This window comes from Solea solea, chromosome 15 (genome assembly GCF_958295425.1).
Source record: "Solea solea chromosome 15, fSolSol10.1, whole genome shotgun sequence".
Lineage (NCBI taxonomy): Eukaryota > Metazoa > Chordata > Actinopteri > Pleuronectiformes > Soleidae > Solea > Solea solea.
Window position 1 is genome coordinate 20,359,580 of NC_081148.1, and position 18,084 is coordinate 20,377,663.

The window sequence follows — 18,084 nt, forward strand, 5'->3', positions numbered from 1 at the left end:
ACATTTTGGACGACATACTATAGTATGACTTTTTTGTCATATTTTGGAAGACATACTAACCTATGACTTTTTTTGTCACATTTTGGACGACATACTATAGTATGACTTTTTTGTCATATTTTGGAAGACATACTAACCTATGACTTTTTTGTCACATTTTGGACGACATACTAACCTATGACTTTTTTGTCACATTTTGAACGACATACTAAAGTATGACTTTTTTGTCATATTTTGGAAGACATACTAACCTATGACTTTTTTGTCACATTTTGGACGACATACTATAGTATGACTTTTTTTGTCATATTTTGGAAGACATACTAACCTATGACTTTTTTGTCACATTTTGGATGACATACTAACCTATGACTTTTTTGTCACATTTTGAACGACATACCAACCTATGACTTTTTTGTCACATTTTGGACGACATACTATAGTATGACTTTTTTGTCACATTTTGGACGACATACTAACCTATGACTTTTATGTCATATTTTGGACGACATACTAACCTAAGACTTTTTTGTCACATTTTGGATGACATATTAACCTATGACTTTTATGTCATATTTTGGACGACATACTAACCTATGACTTTTTTGTCACATTTTGGACGACATACTATAGTATGACTTTTTTGTCACATTTTGGACGACATACTAACCTATGACTTTTATGTCATATTTTGGACGACATACTAACCTAAGACTTTTTTGTCACATTTTGGCTGACATATTAACCTATGACTTTTATGTCATATTTTGAACGACATACTAACCTATGACTTTTTTTGTCACATTTAGGACGAAATACTATAGTATGACTTTTTTGTCACATTTTGGACAACATACTATACTATGACTTTTTTGTCACATTTTGGACGACATACTAACCTATGACTTTTTTTGCCAATTTTTGGACGACATACTAACCTATGACTTTTGTCACATTTTGGACGACATACTAACCTATGACTTTTTTGTCACATTTTGGACGACATACTAACCTATGAATTTTGTCACATTTTGGACGACATACTAACCTATGACTTTTTTGTCACATTTTGGACGACATACTAAAGTATGACTTTTTTGTCACTTTTTGGACGACATACTAACCAATTCTTTTTTTGCCCATTTTTGGACGACATACTATACTATGACTTTTTTGTCACATTTTGGACGACATACTAACCTATGACTTTTTTGTCACATTTTGGACGACATACTAACCTATGAATTTTGTCACATTTTGGACGACATACTAACCTATGACTTTTTTGTCACATTTTGGACGACATACTAAAGTATGACTTTTTTGTCACTTTTTGGACGACATACTAACCTATGACTTTTTTGTCACATTTTGAACGACATACTAACCTATGACTTTTTTGTCACATTTTGGACGACATACTATAGTATGACTTTTTTGTCATATTTTGGAAGACATACTAACCTATGACTTTTTTGTCACATTTTGGACGACATACTATAGTATGACTTTTTTGTCATATTTTGGAAGACATACTAACCTAAGACTTTTTTGTCACATTTTGGACGACATACTAACCTATGACTTTTTTGTCACATTTTGAACGACATACTAAAGTATGACTTTTTTGTCATATTTTGGAAGACATACTAACCTATGACTTTTTTGTCACATTTTGGACGACATACTATAGTATGACTTTTTTGTCATATTTTGGAAGACATACTAACCTATGACTTTTTTGTCACATTTTGGATGACATACTAACCTATGACTTTTTTGTCACATTTTGGACGACATACTATACTATGACTTTTTTGTCACATTTTGGATGACATACTAACCTATGAGTTTTTTTGCCCATTTTTGGACGACATACTATACTATGACTTTTTTGTCTGATTTTGGACGACATACTAACCTATGACTTTTTTGTCACATTTTGGACGACATACTAACCTATGACTTTTTGGTCACATTTTGGACGACATACTAACCTATGACTTTTATGTCATATTTTGGACGACATACTAACCTATGACTTTTTTGTCACATTTTGGACGACATACTAACCTATGACTTTTTTGTCACATTTTGGACAACATACTAACCTATGAGTTTTTTTGCCCATTTTTGGACGACATACTAACCTATGACTGTTTTGTCACATTTTGGACGACATACTAACCTATGACTTTTTTGTCACATTTTGGAAGACATACTAACCTATGAGTTTTTTTGCCCATTTTTGGACGACATACTATACTATGACTTTTTTGTCTGATTTTGGACGACATACTAACCTATGACTTTTTTGTCACATTTTGGACGACATACTAACCTATGGGTTTTTTTGCCCATTTTTGGACAACATACTAACCTATGACTTTTTTGTCACATTTTGGATGACATACTAACCTATGAGTTTTTTTGCCCATTTTTGGACGACATACTATACTATGACTTTTTTGTCTGATTTTGGACGACATACTAACCTATGACTTTTTTGTCACATTTTGGACGACATACTAACCTATGACTTTTTGGTCAAATTTTGGACGACATACTAACCTATGACTTTTATGTCATATTTTGGACGACATACTAACCTATGACTTTTTTGTCACATTTTGGACGACATACTATACTATGACTTTTTTGTCACATTTTGGACAACATACTAACCTGTGACTTTTTGGTCACATTTTGGACGACATACTAACCTATGACTTTTATGTCATATTTTGGACGACATACTAACCTATGACTGTTTTGTCACATTTTGGAAGACATACTAACCTATGACTTTTTTGTCACATTTTGGATGACATACTATAGTATGACTTTTTTGTCATATTTTGGAAGACATACTAACCTATGACTTTTTTGTCACATTTTGGATGACATACTAAACTATGACTTTTTTGTCACATTTAGGACGACATACTATAGTATGACTTTTTTGTCACATTTTGGACAACATACTAACCTATGACTTTTTTTGCCAATTTTTGGACGACATACTAACCTATGACTTTTGTCACATTTTGGACGACATACTAACCTATGACTTTTTTTGCCAATTTTTGGACGACATACTAACCTATGACTTTTGTCACATTTTGGACGACATACTAACCTATGACTTTTTTGTCACATTTTGGACGACATACTAACCTATGACTTTTTTTGCCAATTTTTGGACGACATACTAACCTATGACTTTTGTCACATTTTGGACGACATACTAACCTATGACTTTTTTGTCACATTTTGGACGACATACTAACCTATGAATTTTGTCACATTTTGGACGACATACTAACCTATGACTTTTTTGTCACATTTTGGACGACATACTAAAGTATGACTTTTTTGTCACTTTTTGGACGACATACTAACCAATTCTTTTTTTGCCCATTTTTGGACGACATACTATACTATGACTTTTTTGTCACATTTTGGACGACATACTAACCTATGACTTTTTTGTCACATTTTGGACGACATACTAACCTATGAATTTTGTCACATTTTGGACGACATACTAACCTATGACTTTTTTGTCACATTTTGGACGACATACTAAAGTATGACTTTTTTGTCACTTTTTGGACGACATACTAACCTATGACTTTTTTGTCACATTTTGAACGACATACTAACCTATGACTTTTTTGTCACATTTTGGACGACATACTATAGTATGACTTTTTTGTCATATTTTGGAAGACATACTAACCTATGACTTTTTTGTCACATTTTGGACGACATACTATAGTATGACTTTTTTGTCATATTTTGGAAGACATACTAACCTAAGACTTTTTTGTCACATTTTGGACGACATACTAACCTATGACTTTTTTGTCACATTTTGAACGACATACTAAAGTATGACTTTTTTGTCATATTTTGGAAGACATACTAACCTATGACTTTTTTGTCACATTTTGGACGACATACTATAGTATGACTTTTTTGTCATATTTTGGAAGACATACTAACCTATGACTTTTTTGTCACATTTTGGATGACATACTAACCTATGACTTTTTTGTCACATTTTGGACGACATACTATACTATGACTTTTTTGTCACATTTTGGATGACATACTAACCTATGAGTTTTTTTGCCCATTTTTGGACGACATACTATACTATGACTTTTTTGTCTGATTTTGGACGACATACTAACCTATGACTTTTTTGTCACATTTTGGACGACATACTAACCTATGACTTTTTGGTCACATTTTGGACGACATACTAACCTATGACTTTTATGTCATATTTTGGACGACATACTAACCTATGACTTTTTTGTCACATTTTGGACGACATACTAACCTATGACTTTTTTGTCACATTTTGGACAACATACTAACCTATGAGTTTTTTTGCCCATTTTTGGACGACATACTAACCTATGACTGTTTTGTCACATTTTGGACGACATACTAACCTATGACTTTTTTGTCACATTTTGGAAGACATACTAACCTATGAGTTTTTTTGCCCATTTTTGGACGACATACTATACTATGACTTTTTTGTCTGATTTTGGACGACATACTAACCTATGACTTTTTTGTCACATTTTGGACGACATACTAACCTATGAGTTTTTTTGCCCATTTTTGGACAACATACTAACCTATGACTTTTTTGTCACATTTTGGATGACATACTAACCTATGAGTTTTTTTGCCCATTTTTGGACGACATACTATACTATGACTTTTTTGTCTGATTTTGGACGACATACCAACCTATGACTTTTTTGTCACATTTTGGACGACATACTAACCTATGACTTTTTGGTCAAATTTTGGACGACATACTAACCTATGACTTTTATGTCATATTTTGGACGACATACTAACCTATGACTTTTTTGTCACATTTTGGACGACATACTATACTATGACTTTTTTGTCACATTTTGGACAACATACTAACCTGTGACTTTTTGGTCACATTTTGGACGACATACTAACCTATGACTTTTATGTCATATTTTGGACGACATACTAACCTATGACTGTTTTGTCACATTTTGGAAGACATACTAACCTATGACTTTTTTGTCACATTTTGGATGACATACTATAGTATGACTTTTTTGTCATATTTTGGAAGACATACTAACCTATGACTTTTTTGTCACATTTTGGATGACATACTAAACTATGACTTTTTTGTCACATTTAGGACGACATACTATAGTATGACTTTTTTGTCACATTTTGGACAACATACTAACCTATGACTTTTTTTGCCAATTTTTGGACGACATACTAACCTATGACTTTTGTCACATTTTGGACGACATACTAACCTATGACTTTTTTTGCCAATTTTTGGACGACATACTAACCTATGACTTTTGTCACATTTTGGACGACATACTAACCTATGACTTTTTTGTCACATTTTGGACGACATACTAACCTATGACTTTTTTTGCCAATTTTTGGACGACATACTAACCTATGACTTTTTTGTCACATTTTGGACGACATACTAAAGTATGACTTTTTTGTCACTTTTTGGACGACATACTAACCTATGAATTTTGTCACATTTTGGACGACATACTAACCTATGACTTTTTTGTCACATTTTGGACGACATACTATAGTATGACTTTTTTGTCATATTTTGGAAGACATACTAACCTATGACTTTTTTGTCACATTTTGGACGACATACTATAGTATGACTTTTTTGTCATATTTTGGAAGACATACTAACCTATGACTTTTTTGTCACATTTTGGACGACATACTAACCTATGACTTTTTTGTCACATTTTGAACGACATACTAAAGTGTGACTTTTTTGTCATATTTTGGAAGACATACTAACCTATGACTTTTTTGTCACATTTTGGACGACATACTATAGTATGACTTTTTTGTCATATTTTGGAAGACATACTAACCTATGACTTTTTTGTCACATTTTGGATGACATACTAACCTATGACTTTTTTGTCACATTTTGGACGACATACTATACTATGACTTTTTTGTCACATTTTGGATGACATACTAACCTATGAGTTTTTTTGCCCATTTTTGGACGACATACTATACTATGACTTTTTTGTCTGATTTTGGACGACATACTAACCTATGACTTTTTTGTCACATTTTGGACGACATACTAACCTATGACTTTTTGTTCACATTTTGGACGACATACTAACCTATGACTTTTATGTCATATTTTGGACGACATACTAACCTATGACTTTTTTGTCACATTTTGGACGACATACTAACCTATGACTTTTTTGTCACATTTTGGACAACATACTAACCTATGACTTTTTGGTCACATTTTGGACGACATACTAACCTATGACTTTTATGTCATATTTTGGACGACATACTAACCTATGACTTTTTTGTCACATTTTGAACGACATACTAAAGTATGACTTTTTTGTCACTTTTTGGACGACATACTAACCAATTCTTTTTTTGCCCATTTTTGGACGACATACTAACCAATTCTTTTTTTGCCCATTTTTGGACGACATACTATACTATGACTTTTTTGTCACATTTTGGACGACATACTAACCTATGACTTTTTTGTCACATTTTGGACGACATACTAACCTATGAATTTTGTCACATTTTGGACGACATACTAACCTATGACTTTTATGTCATATTTTGGACGACATACTAACCTAAGACTTTTTTGTCACATTTTGGATGACATATTAACCTATGACTTTTATGTCATATTTTGGACGACATACTAACCTATGACTTTTTTGTCACATTTTGGACGACATACTATAGTATGACTTTTTTGTCACATTTTGGACGACATACTAACCTATGACTTTTATGTCATATTTTGGACGACATACTAACCTAAGACTTTTTTGTCACATTTTGGCTGACATATTAACCTATGACTTTTATGTCATATTTTGAACGACATACTAACCTATGACTTTTTTTGTCACATTTAGGACGACATACTATAGTATGACTTTTTTGTCACATTTTGGACAACATACTATACTATGACTTTTTTGTCACATTTTGGACGACATACTAACCTATGACTTTTTTTGCCAATTTTTGGACGACATACTAACCTATGACTTTTGTCACATTTTGGACGACATACTAACCTATGACTTTTTTGTCACATTTTGGACGACATACTAACCTATGAATTTTGTCACATTTTGGACGACATACTAACCTATGACTTTTTTGTCACATTTTGGACGACATACTAAAGTATGACTTTTTTGTCACTTTTTGGACGACATACTAACCAATTCTTTTTTTGCCCATTTTTGGACGACATACTATACTATGACTTTTTTGTCACATTTTGGACGACATACTAACCTATGACTTTTTTGTCACTTTTTGGACGACATACTAACCTATGACTTTTTTGTCACATTTTGAACGACATACTAACCTATGACTTTTTTGTCACATTTTGGACGACATACTATAGTATGACTTTTTTGTCATATTTTGGAAGACATACTAACCTATGACTTTTTTTGTCACATTTTGGACGACATACTATAGTATGACTTTTTTGTCATATTTTGGAAGACATACTAACCTATGACTTTTTTGTCACATTTTGGACAACATACTAACCTATGACTTTTTTGTCACATTTTGAACGACATACTAAAGTATGACTTTTTTGTCATATTTTGGAAGACATACTAACCTATGACTTTTTTGTCACATTTTGGACGACATACTATAGTATGACTTTTTTTGTCATATTTTGGAAGACATACTAACCTATGACTTTTTTGTCACATTTTGGATGACATACTAACCTATGACTTTTTTGTCACATTTTGAACGACATACCAACCTATGACTTTTTTGTCACATTTTGGACGACATACTATAGTATGACTTTTTTGTCACATTTTGGACGACATACTAACCTATGACTTTTATGTCATATTTTGGACGACATACTAACCTAAGACTTTTTTGTCACATTTTGGATGACATATTAACCTATGACTTTTATGTCATATTTTGGACGACATACTAACCTATGACTTTTTTGTCACATTTTGGACGACATACTATAGTATGACTTTTTTGTCACATTTTGGACGACATACTAACCTATGACTTTTATGTCATATTTTGGACGACATACTAACCTAAGACTTTTTTGTCACATTTTGGCTGACATATTAACCTATGACTTTTATGTCATATTTTGAACGACATACTAACCTATGACTTTTTTTGTCACATTTAGGACGACATACTATAGTATGACTTTTTTGTCACATTTTGGACAACATACTATACTATGACTTTTTTGTCACATTTTGGACGACATACTAACCTATGACTTTTTTTGCCAATTTTTGGACGACATACTAACCTATGACTTTTGTCACATTTTGGACGACATACTAACCTATGACTTTTTTGTCACATTTTGGACGACATACTAACCTATGAATTTTGTCACATTTTGGACGACATACTAACCTATGACTTTTTTGTCACATTTTGGACGACATACTAAAGTATGACTTTTTTGTCACTTTTTGGACGACATACTAACCAATTCTTTTTTTGCCCATTTTTGGACGACATACTATACTATGACTTTTTTGTCACATTTTGGACGACATACTAACCTATGACTTTTTTGTCACATTTTGGACGACATACTAACCTATGAATTTTGTCACATTTTGGACGACATACTAACCTATGACTTTTTTGTCACATTTTGGACGACATACTAAAGTATGACTTTTTTGTCACTTTTTGGACGACATACTAACCTATGACTTTTTTGTCACATTTTGAACGACATACTAACCTATGACTTTTTTGTCACATTTTGGACGACATACTATAGTATGACTTTTTTGTCATATTTTGGAAGACATACTAACCTATGACTTTTTTGTCACATTTTGGACGACATACTATAGTATGACTTTTTTGTCATATTTTGGAAGACATACTAACCTATGACTTTTTTGTCACATTTTGGACGACATACTATAGTATGACTTTTTTGTCATATTTTGGAAGACATACTAACCTATGACTTTTTTGTCACATTTTGGATGACATACTAACCTATGACTTTTTTGTCACATTTTGGACGACATACTATACTATGACTTTTTTGTCACATTTTGGATGACATACTAACCTATGAGTTTTTTTGCCCATTTTTGGACGACATACTATACTATGACTTTTTTGTCTGATTTTGGACGACATACTAACCTATGACTTTTTTGTCACATTTTGGACGACATACTAACCTATGACTTTTTGGTCACATTTTGGACGACATACTAACCTATGACTTTTATGTCATATTTTGGACGACATACTAACCTATGACTTTTTTGTCACATTTTGGACGACATACTAACCTATGACTTTTTTGTCACATTTTGGACAACATACTAACCTATGAGTTTTTTTGCCCATTTTTGGACGACATACTAACCTATGACTGTTTTGTCACATTTTGGACGACATACTAACCTATGACTTTTTTGTCACATTTTGGAAGACATACTAACCTATGAGTTTTTTTGCCCATTTTTGGACGACATACTATACTATGACTTTTTTGTCTGATTTTGGACGACATACTAACCTATGACTTTTTTGTCACATTTTGGACGACATACTAACCTATGAGTTTTTTTGCCCATTTTTGGACAACATACTAACCTATGACTTTTTTGTCACATTTTGGATGACATACTAACCTATGAGTTTTTTTGCCCATTTTTGGACGACATTCTATACTATGACTTTTTTGTCTGATTTTGGACGACATACTAACCTATGACTTTTTTGTCACATTTTGGACGACATACTAACCTATGACTTTTTGGTCAAATTTTGGACGACATACTAACCTATGACTTTTATGTCATATTTTGGACGACATACTAACCTATGACTTTTTTGTCACATTTTGGACGACATACTATACTATGACTTTTTTGTCACATTTTGGACAACATACTAACCTGTGACTTTTTGGTCACATTTTGGACGACATACTAACCTATGACTTTTATGTCATATTTTGGACGACATACTAACCTATGACTGTTTTGTCACATTTTGGAAGACATACTAACCTATGACTTTTTTGTCACATTTTGGATGACATACTATAGTATGACTTTTTTGTCATATTTTGGAAGACATACTAACCTATGACTTTTTTGTCACATTTTGGATGACATACTAAACTATGACTTTTTTGTCACATTTAGGACGACATACTATAGTATGACTTTTTTGTCTGATTTTGGACGACATACTAACCTATGACTTTTTTGTCACATTTTGGACGACATACTAACCTATGACTTTTTGGTCAAATTTTGGACGACATACTAACCTATGACTTTTATGTCATATTTTGGACGACATACTAACCTATGACTTTTTTGTCACATTTTGGACGACATACTATACTATGACTTTTTTGTCACATTTTGGACAACATACTAACCTGTGACTTTTTGGTCACATTTTGGACGACATACTAACCTATGACTTTTATGTCATATTTTGGACGACATACTAACCTATGACTGTTTTGTCACATTTTGGAAGACATACTAACCTATGACTTTTTTGTCACATTTTGGATGACATACTATAGTATGACTTTTTTGTCATATTTTGGAAGACATACTAACCTATGACTTTTTTGTCACATTTTGGATGACATACTAAACTATGACTTTTTTGTCACATTTAGGACGACATACTATAGTATGACTTTTTTGTCACATTTTGGACAACATACTATACTATGACTTTTTTGTCACATTTTGGACGACATACTAACCTATGACTTTTTTTGCCAATTTTTGGACGACATACTAACCTATGACTTTTGTCACATTTTGGACGACATACTAACCTATGACTTTTTTTGTCACATTTAGGACGACATACTATAGTATGACTTTTTTGTCACATTTTGGACAACATACTATACTATGACTTTTTTGTCACATTTTGGACGACATACTAACCTATGACTTTTTTTGCCAATTTTTGGACGACATACTAACCTATGACTTTTGTCACATTTTGGACGACATACTAACCTATGACTTTTTTGTCACATTTTGGACGACATACTAACCTATGAATTTTGTCACATTTTGGACGACATACTAACCTATGACTTTTTTGTCACATTTTGGACGACATACTAAAGTATGACTTTTTTGTCACTTTTTGGACGACATACTAACCAATTCTTTTTTTGCCCATTTTTGGACGACATACTATACTATGACTTTTTTGTCACATTTTGGACGACATACTAACCTATGACTTTTTTGTCACATTTTGGACGACATACTAACCTATGAATTTTGTCACATTTTGGACGACATACTAACCTATGACTTTTTTGTCACATTTTGGACGACATACTAAAGTATGACTTTTTTGTCACTTTTTGGACGACATACTAACCTATGACTTTTTTGTCACATTTTGAACGACATACTAACCTATGACTTTTTTGTCACATTTTGGACGACATACTATAGTATGACTTTTTTGTCATATTTTGGAAGACATACTAACCTATGACTTTTTTGTCACATTTTGGACGACATACTATAGTATGACTTTTTTGTCATATTTTGGAAGACATACTAACCTAAGACTTTTTTGTCACATTTTGGACGACATACTAACCTATGACTTTTTTGTCACATTTTGAACGACATACTAAAGTATGACTTTTTTGTCATATTTTGGAAGACATACTAACCTATGACTTTTTTGTCACATTTTGGACGACATACTATAGTATGACTTTTTTGTCATATTTTGGAAGACATACTAACCTATGACTTTTTTGTCACATTTTGGATGACATACTAACCTATGACTTTTTTGTCACATTTTGGACGACATACTATACTATGACTTTTTTGTCACATTTTGGATGACATACTAACCTATGAGTTTTTTTGCCCATTTTTGGACGACATACTATACTATGACTTTTTTGTCTGATTTTGGACGACATACTAACCTATGACTTTTTTGTCACATTTTGGACGACATACTAACCTATGACTTTTTGGTCACATTTTGGACGACATACTAACCTATGACTTTTATGTCATATTTTGGACGACATACTAACCTATGACTTTTTTGTCACATTTTGGACGACATACTAACCTATGACTTTTTTGTCACATTTTGGACAACATACTAACCTATGAGTTTTTTTGCCAATTTTTGGACGACATACTAACCTATGACTGTTTTGTCACATTTTGGACGACATACTAACCTATGACTTTTTTGTCACATTTTGGAAGACATACTAACCTATGAGTTTTTTTGCCCATTTTTGGACGACATACTATACTATGACTTTTTTGTCTGATTTTGGACGACATACTAACCTATGACTTTTTTGTCACATTTTGGACGACATACTAACCTATGAGTTTTTTTGCCCATTTTTGGACAACATACTAACCTATGACTTTTTTGTCACATTTTGGATGACATACTAACCTATGAGTTTTTTTGCCCATTTTTGGACGACATTCTATACTATGACTTTTTTGTCTGATTTTGGACGACATACTAACCTATGACTTTTTTGTCACATTTTGGACGACATACTAACCTATGACTTTTTGGTCAAATTTTGGACGACATACTAACCTATGACTTTTATGTCATATTTTGGACGACATACTAACCTATGACTTTTTTGTCACATTTTGGACGACATACTATACTATGACTTTTTTGTCACATTTTGGACAACATACTAACCTGTGACTTTTTGGTCACATTTTGGACGACATACTAACCTATGACTTTTATGTCATATTTTGGACGACATACTAACCTATGACTGTTTTGTCACATTTTGGAAGACATACTAACCTATGACTTTTTTGTCACATTTTGGATGACATACTATAGTATGACTTTTTTGTCATATTTTGGAAGACATACTAACCTATGACTTTTTTGTCACATTTTGGATGACATACTAAACTATGACTTTTTTGTCACATTTAGGACGACATACTATAGTATGACTTTTTTGTCTGATTTTGGACGACATACTAACCTATGACTTTTTTGTCACATTTTGGACGACATACTAACCTATGACTTTTTGGTCAAATTTTGGACGACATACTAACCTATGACTTTTATGTCATATTTTGGACGACATACTAACCTATGACTTTTTTGTCACATTTTGGACGACATACTATACTATGACTTTTTTGTCACATTTTGGACAACATACTAACCTGTGACTTTTTGGTCACATTTTGGACGACATACTAACCTATGACTTTTATGTCATATTTTGGACGACATACTAACCTATGACTGTTTTGTCACATTTTGGAAGACATACTAACCTATGACTTTTTTGTCACATTTTGGATGACATACTATAGTATGACTTTTTTGTCATATTTTGGAAGACATACTAACCTATGACTTTTTTGTCACATTTTGGATGACATACTAAACTATGACTTTTTTGTCACATTTAGGACGACATACTATAGTATGACTTTTTTGTCACATTTTGGACAACATACTATACTATGACTTTTTTGTCACATTTTGGACGACATACTAACCTATGACTTTTTTTGCCAATTTTTGGACGACATACTAACCTATGACTTTTGTCACATTTTGGACGACATACTAACCTATGACTTTTTTGTCACATTTTGGACGACATACTAACCTATGAATTTTGTCACATTTTGGACGACATACTAACCTATGACTTTTTTGTCACATTTTGGACGACATACTAAAGTATGACTTTTTTGTCACTTTTTGGACGACATACTAACCAATTCTTTTTTTGCCCATTTTTGGACGACATACTATACTATGACTTTTTTGTCACATTTTGGACGACATACTAACCTATGACTTTTTTGTCACATTTTGGACGACATACTTACCTATGAATTTTGTCACATTTTGGACGACATACTAACCTATGACTTTTTTGTCACATTTTGGACGACATACTAAAGTATGACTTTTTTGTCACTTTTTGGACGACATACTAACCTATGACTTTTTTGTCACATTTTGAACGACATACTAACCTATGACTTTTTTGTCACATTTTGGACGACATACTATAGTATGACTTTTTTGTCATATTTTGGAAGACATACTAACCTATGACTTTTTTGTCACATTTTGGACGACATACTATAGTATGACTTTTTTGTCATATTTTGGAAGACATACTAACCTATGACTTTTTTGTCACATTTTGGACGACATACTAACCTATGACTTTTTTGTCACATTTTGAACGACATACTAAAGTGTGACTTTTTTGTCATATTTTGGAAGACATACTAACCTATGACTTTTTTGTCACATTTTGGACGACATACTATAGTATGACTTTTTTGTCATATTTTGGAAGACATACTAACCTATGACTTTTTTGTCACATTTTGGATGACATACTAACCTATGACTTTTTTGTCACATTTTGGACGACATACTATACTATGACTTTTTTGTCACATTTTGGATGACATACTAACCTATGAGTTTTTTTGCCCATTTTTGGACGACATACTATACTATGACTTTTTTGTCTGATTTTGGACGACATACTAACCTATGACTTTTTTGTCACATTTTGGACGACATACTAACCTATGACTTTTTGGTCACATTTTGGACGACATACTAACCTATGACTTTTATGTCATATTTTGGACGACATACTAACCTATGACTTTTTTGTCACATTTTGGACGACATACTAACCTATGACTTTTTTGTCACATTTTGGACAACATACTAACCTATGAGTTTTTTTGCCCATTTTTGGACGACATACTAACCTATGACTGTTTTGTCACATTTTGGACGACATACTAACCTATGACTTTTTTGTCACATTTTGGAAGACATACTAACCTATGAGTTTTTTTGCCCATTTTTGGACGACATACTATACTATGACTTTTTTGTCTGATTTTGGACGACATACTAACCTATGACTTTTTTGTCACATTTTGGACGACATACTAACCTATGACTTTTTGGTCAAATTTTGGACGACATACTAACCTATGACTTTTATGTCATATTTTGGACGACATACTAACCTATGACTTTTTTGTCACATTTTGGAAGACATACTATACTATGACTTTTTTGTCACATTTTGGACAACATACTAACCTGTGACTTTTTGGTCACATTTTGGACGACATACTAACCTATGACTTTTATGTCATATTTTGGACGACATACTAACCTATGACTGTTTTGTCACATTTTGGAAGACATACTAACCTATGACTTTTTTGTCACATTTTGGATGACATACTATAGTATGACTTTTTTGTCATATTTTGGAAGACATACTAACCTATGACTTTTTTGTCACATTTTGGATGACATACTAACCTATGACTTTTTTGTCACATTTTGGACGACATACTAACCTATGACTTTTTTTGTCACATTTTGGACGACATACTAACCTATGACTTTTTTGTCACATTTTGGACGACATACTAAAGTATGACTTTTTTGTCACTTTTTGGACGACATACTAACCAATTCTTTTTTTGCCCATTTTTGGACGACATACTATACTATGACTTTTTTGTCACATTTTGGACGACATACTAACCTATGACTTTTTTGTCACATTTTGGACGACATACTAACCTATGACTTTTTTGTCACATTTTGAACGACATACTAACCTATGACTTTTTTGTCATATTTTGGACGACATACTAACCTATGACTTTTTTGTCACATTTTGAACGACATACTAACCTATGACTTTTTTGTCACATTTTGGACGACATACTAACCTATGACTTTTTTGTCACATTTTGGAAGACATACTAACCTATGACTTTTTTGTCACATTTTGGACGACATACTATACTATGACTTTTTTGTCACATTTTGGACAACATACTAACCTATGACTTTTTTGTCACATTTTGGACGACATACTATACTATGACTTTTTTGTCACATTTTGGACAACATACTAACCTGTGACTTTTTGGTCACATTTTGGACGACATACTAACCTATGACTTTTATGTCATATTTTGGACGACATACTAACCTATGACTGTTTTGTCACATTTTGGAAGACATACTAACCTATGACTTTTTTGTCACATTTTGGATGACATACTATAGTATGACTTTTTTGTCATATTTTGGAAGACATACTAACCTATGACTTTTTTGTCACATTTTGGATGACATACTAACCTATGACTTTTTTGTCACATTTTGGACGACATACTAACCTATGACTTTTTTTGTCACATTTTGGACGACATACTAACCTATGACTTTTTTGTCACATTTTGGACGACATACTAAAGTATGACTTTTTTGTCACTTTTTGGACGACATACTAACCAATTCTTTTTTTGCCCATTTTTGGACGACATACTATACTATGACTTTTTTGTCACATTTTGGACGACATACTAACCTATGACTTTTTTGTCACATTTTGGACGACATACTAACCTATGACTTTTTTGTCACATTTTGAACGACATACTAACCTATGACTTTTTTGTCATATTTTGGACGACATACTAACCTATGACTTTTTTGTCACATTTTGAACGACATACTAACCTATGACTTTTTTGTCACATTTTGGACGACATACTATAGTATGACTTTTTTGTCATATTTTGGAAGACATACTAACCTATGACTTTTTTGTCACATTTTGGACGACATACTATAGTATGACTTTTTTGTCATATTTTGGAAGACATACTAACCTATGACTTTTTTGTCACATTTTGGATGACATACTAACCTATGACTTTTTTGTCACATTTTGGACGACATACTATACTATGACTTTTTTGTCACATTTTGAATGACATACTAACCTATGAGTTTTTTTTGCCCATTTTTGGACGACATACTATACTATGACTTTTTTGTCTGATTTTGGACGACATACTAACCTATGACTTTTTGGTCACATTTTGGACGACATACTAACCTATGACTTTTATGTCATATTTTGGACGACATACTAACCTATGACTTTTTGGTCACATTTTGGACGACATACTATACTATGACTTTTTTGTCTGATTTTGGACGACATACTAACCTATGACTTTTTTGTCACATTTTGGACGACATACTAACCTATGACTTTTTGGTCAAATTTTGGACGACATACTAACCTATGACTTTTATGTCATATTTTGGACGACATACTAACCTATGACTTTTTTGTCACATTTTGGACGACATACTATACTATGACTTTTTTGTCACATTTTGGACAACATACTAACCTGTGACTTTTTGGTCACATTTTGGACGACATACTAACGTATGACTTTTATGTCATATTTTGGACGACATACTAACCTATGACTGTTTTGTCACATTTTGGAAGACATACTAACCTATGACTTTTTTGTCACATTTTGGATGACATACTATAGTATGACTTTTTTGTCATATTTTGGAAGACATACTAACCTATGACTTTTTTGTCACATTTTGGATGACATACTAAACTATGACTTTTTTGTCACATTTAGGACGACATACTATAGTATGACTTTTTTGTCACATTTTGGACAACATACTATACTATGACTTTTTTGTCACATTTTGGACGACATACTAACCTATGACTTTTTTTGCCAATTTTTGGACGACATACTAACCTATGACTTTTGTCACATTTTGGACGACATACTAACCTATGACTTTTTTGTCACATTTTGGACGACATACTAACCTATGAATTTTGTCACATTTTGGACGACATACTAACCTATGACTTTTTTGTCACATTTTGGACGACATACTAAAGTATGACTTTTTTGTCACTTTTTGGACGACATACTAACCAATTCTTTTTTTGCCCATTTTTGGACGACATACTATACTATGACTTTTTTGTCACATTTTGGACGACATACTAACCTATGACTTTTTTGT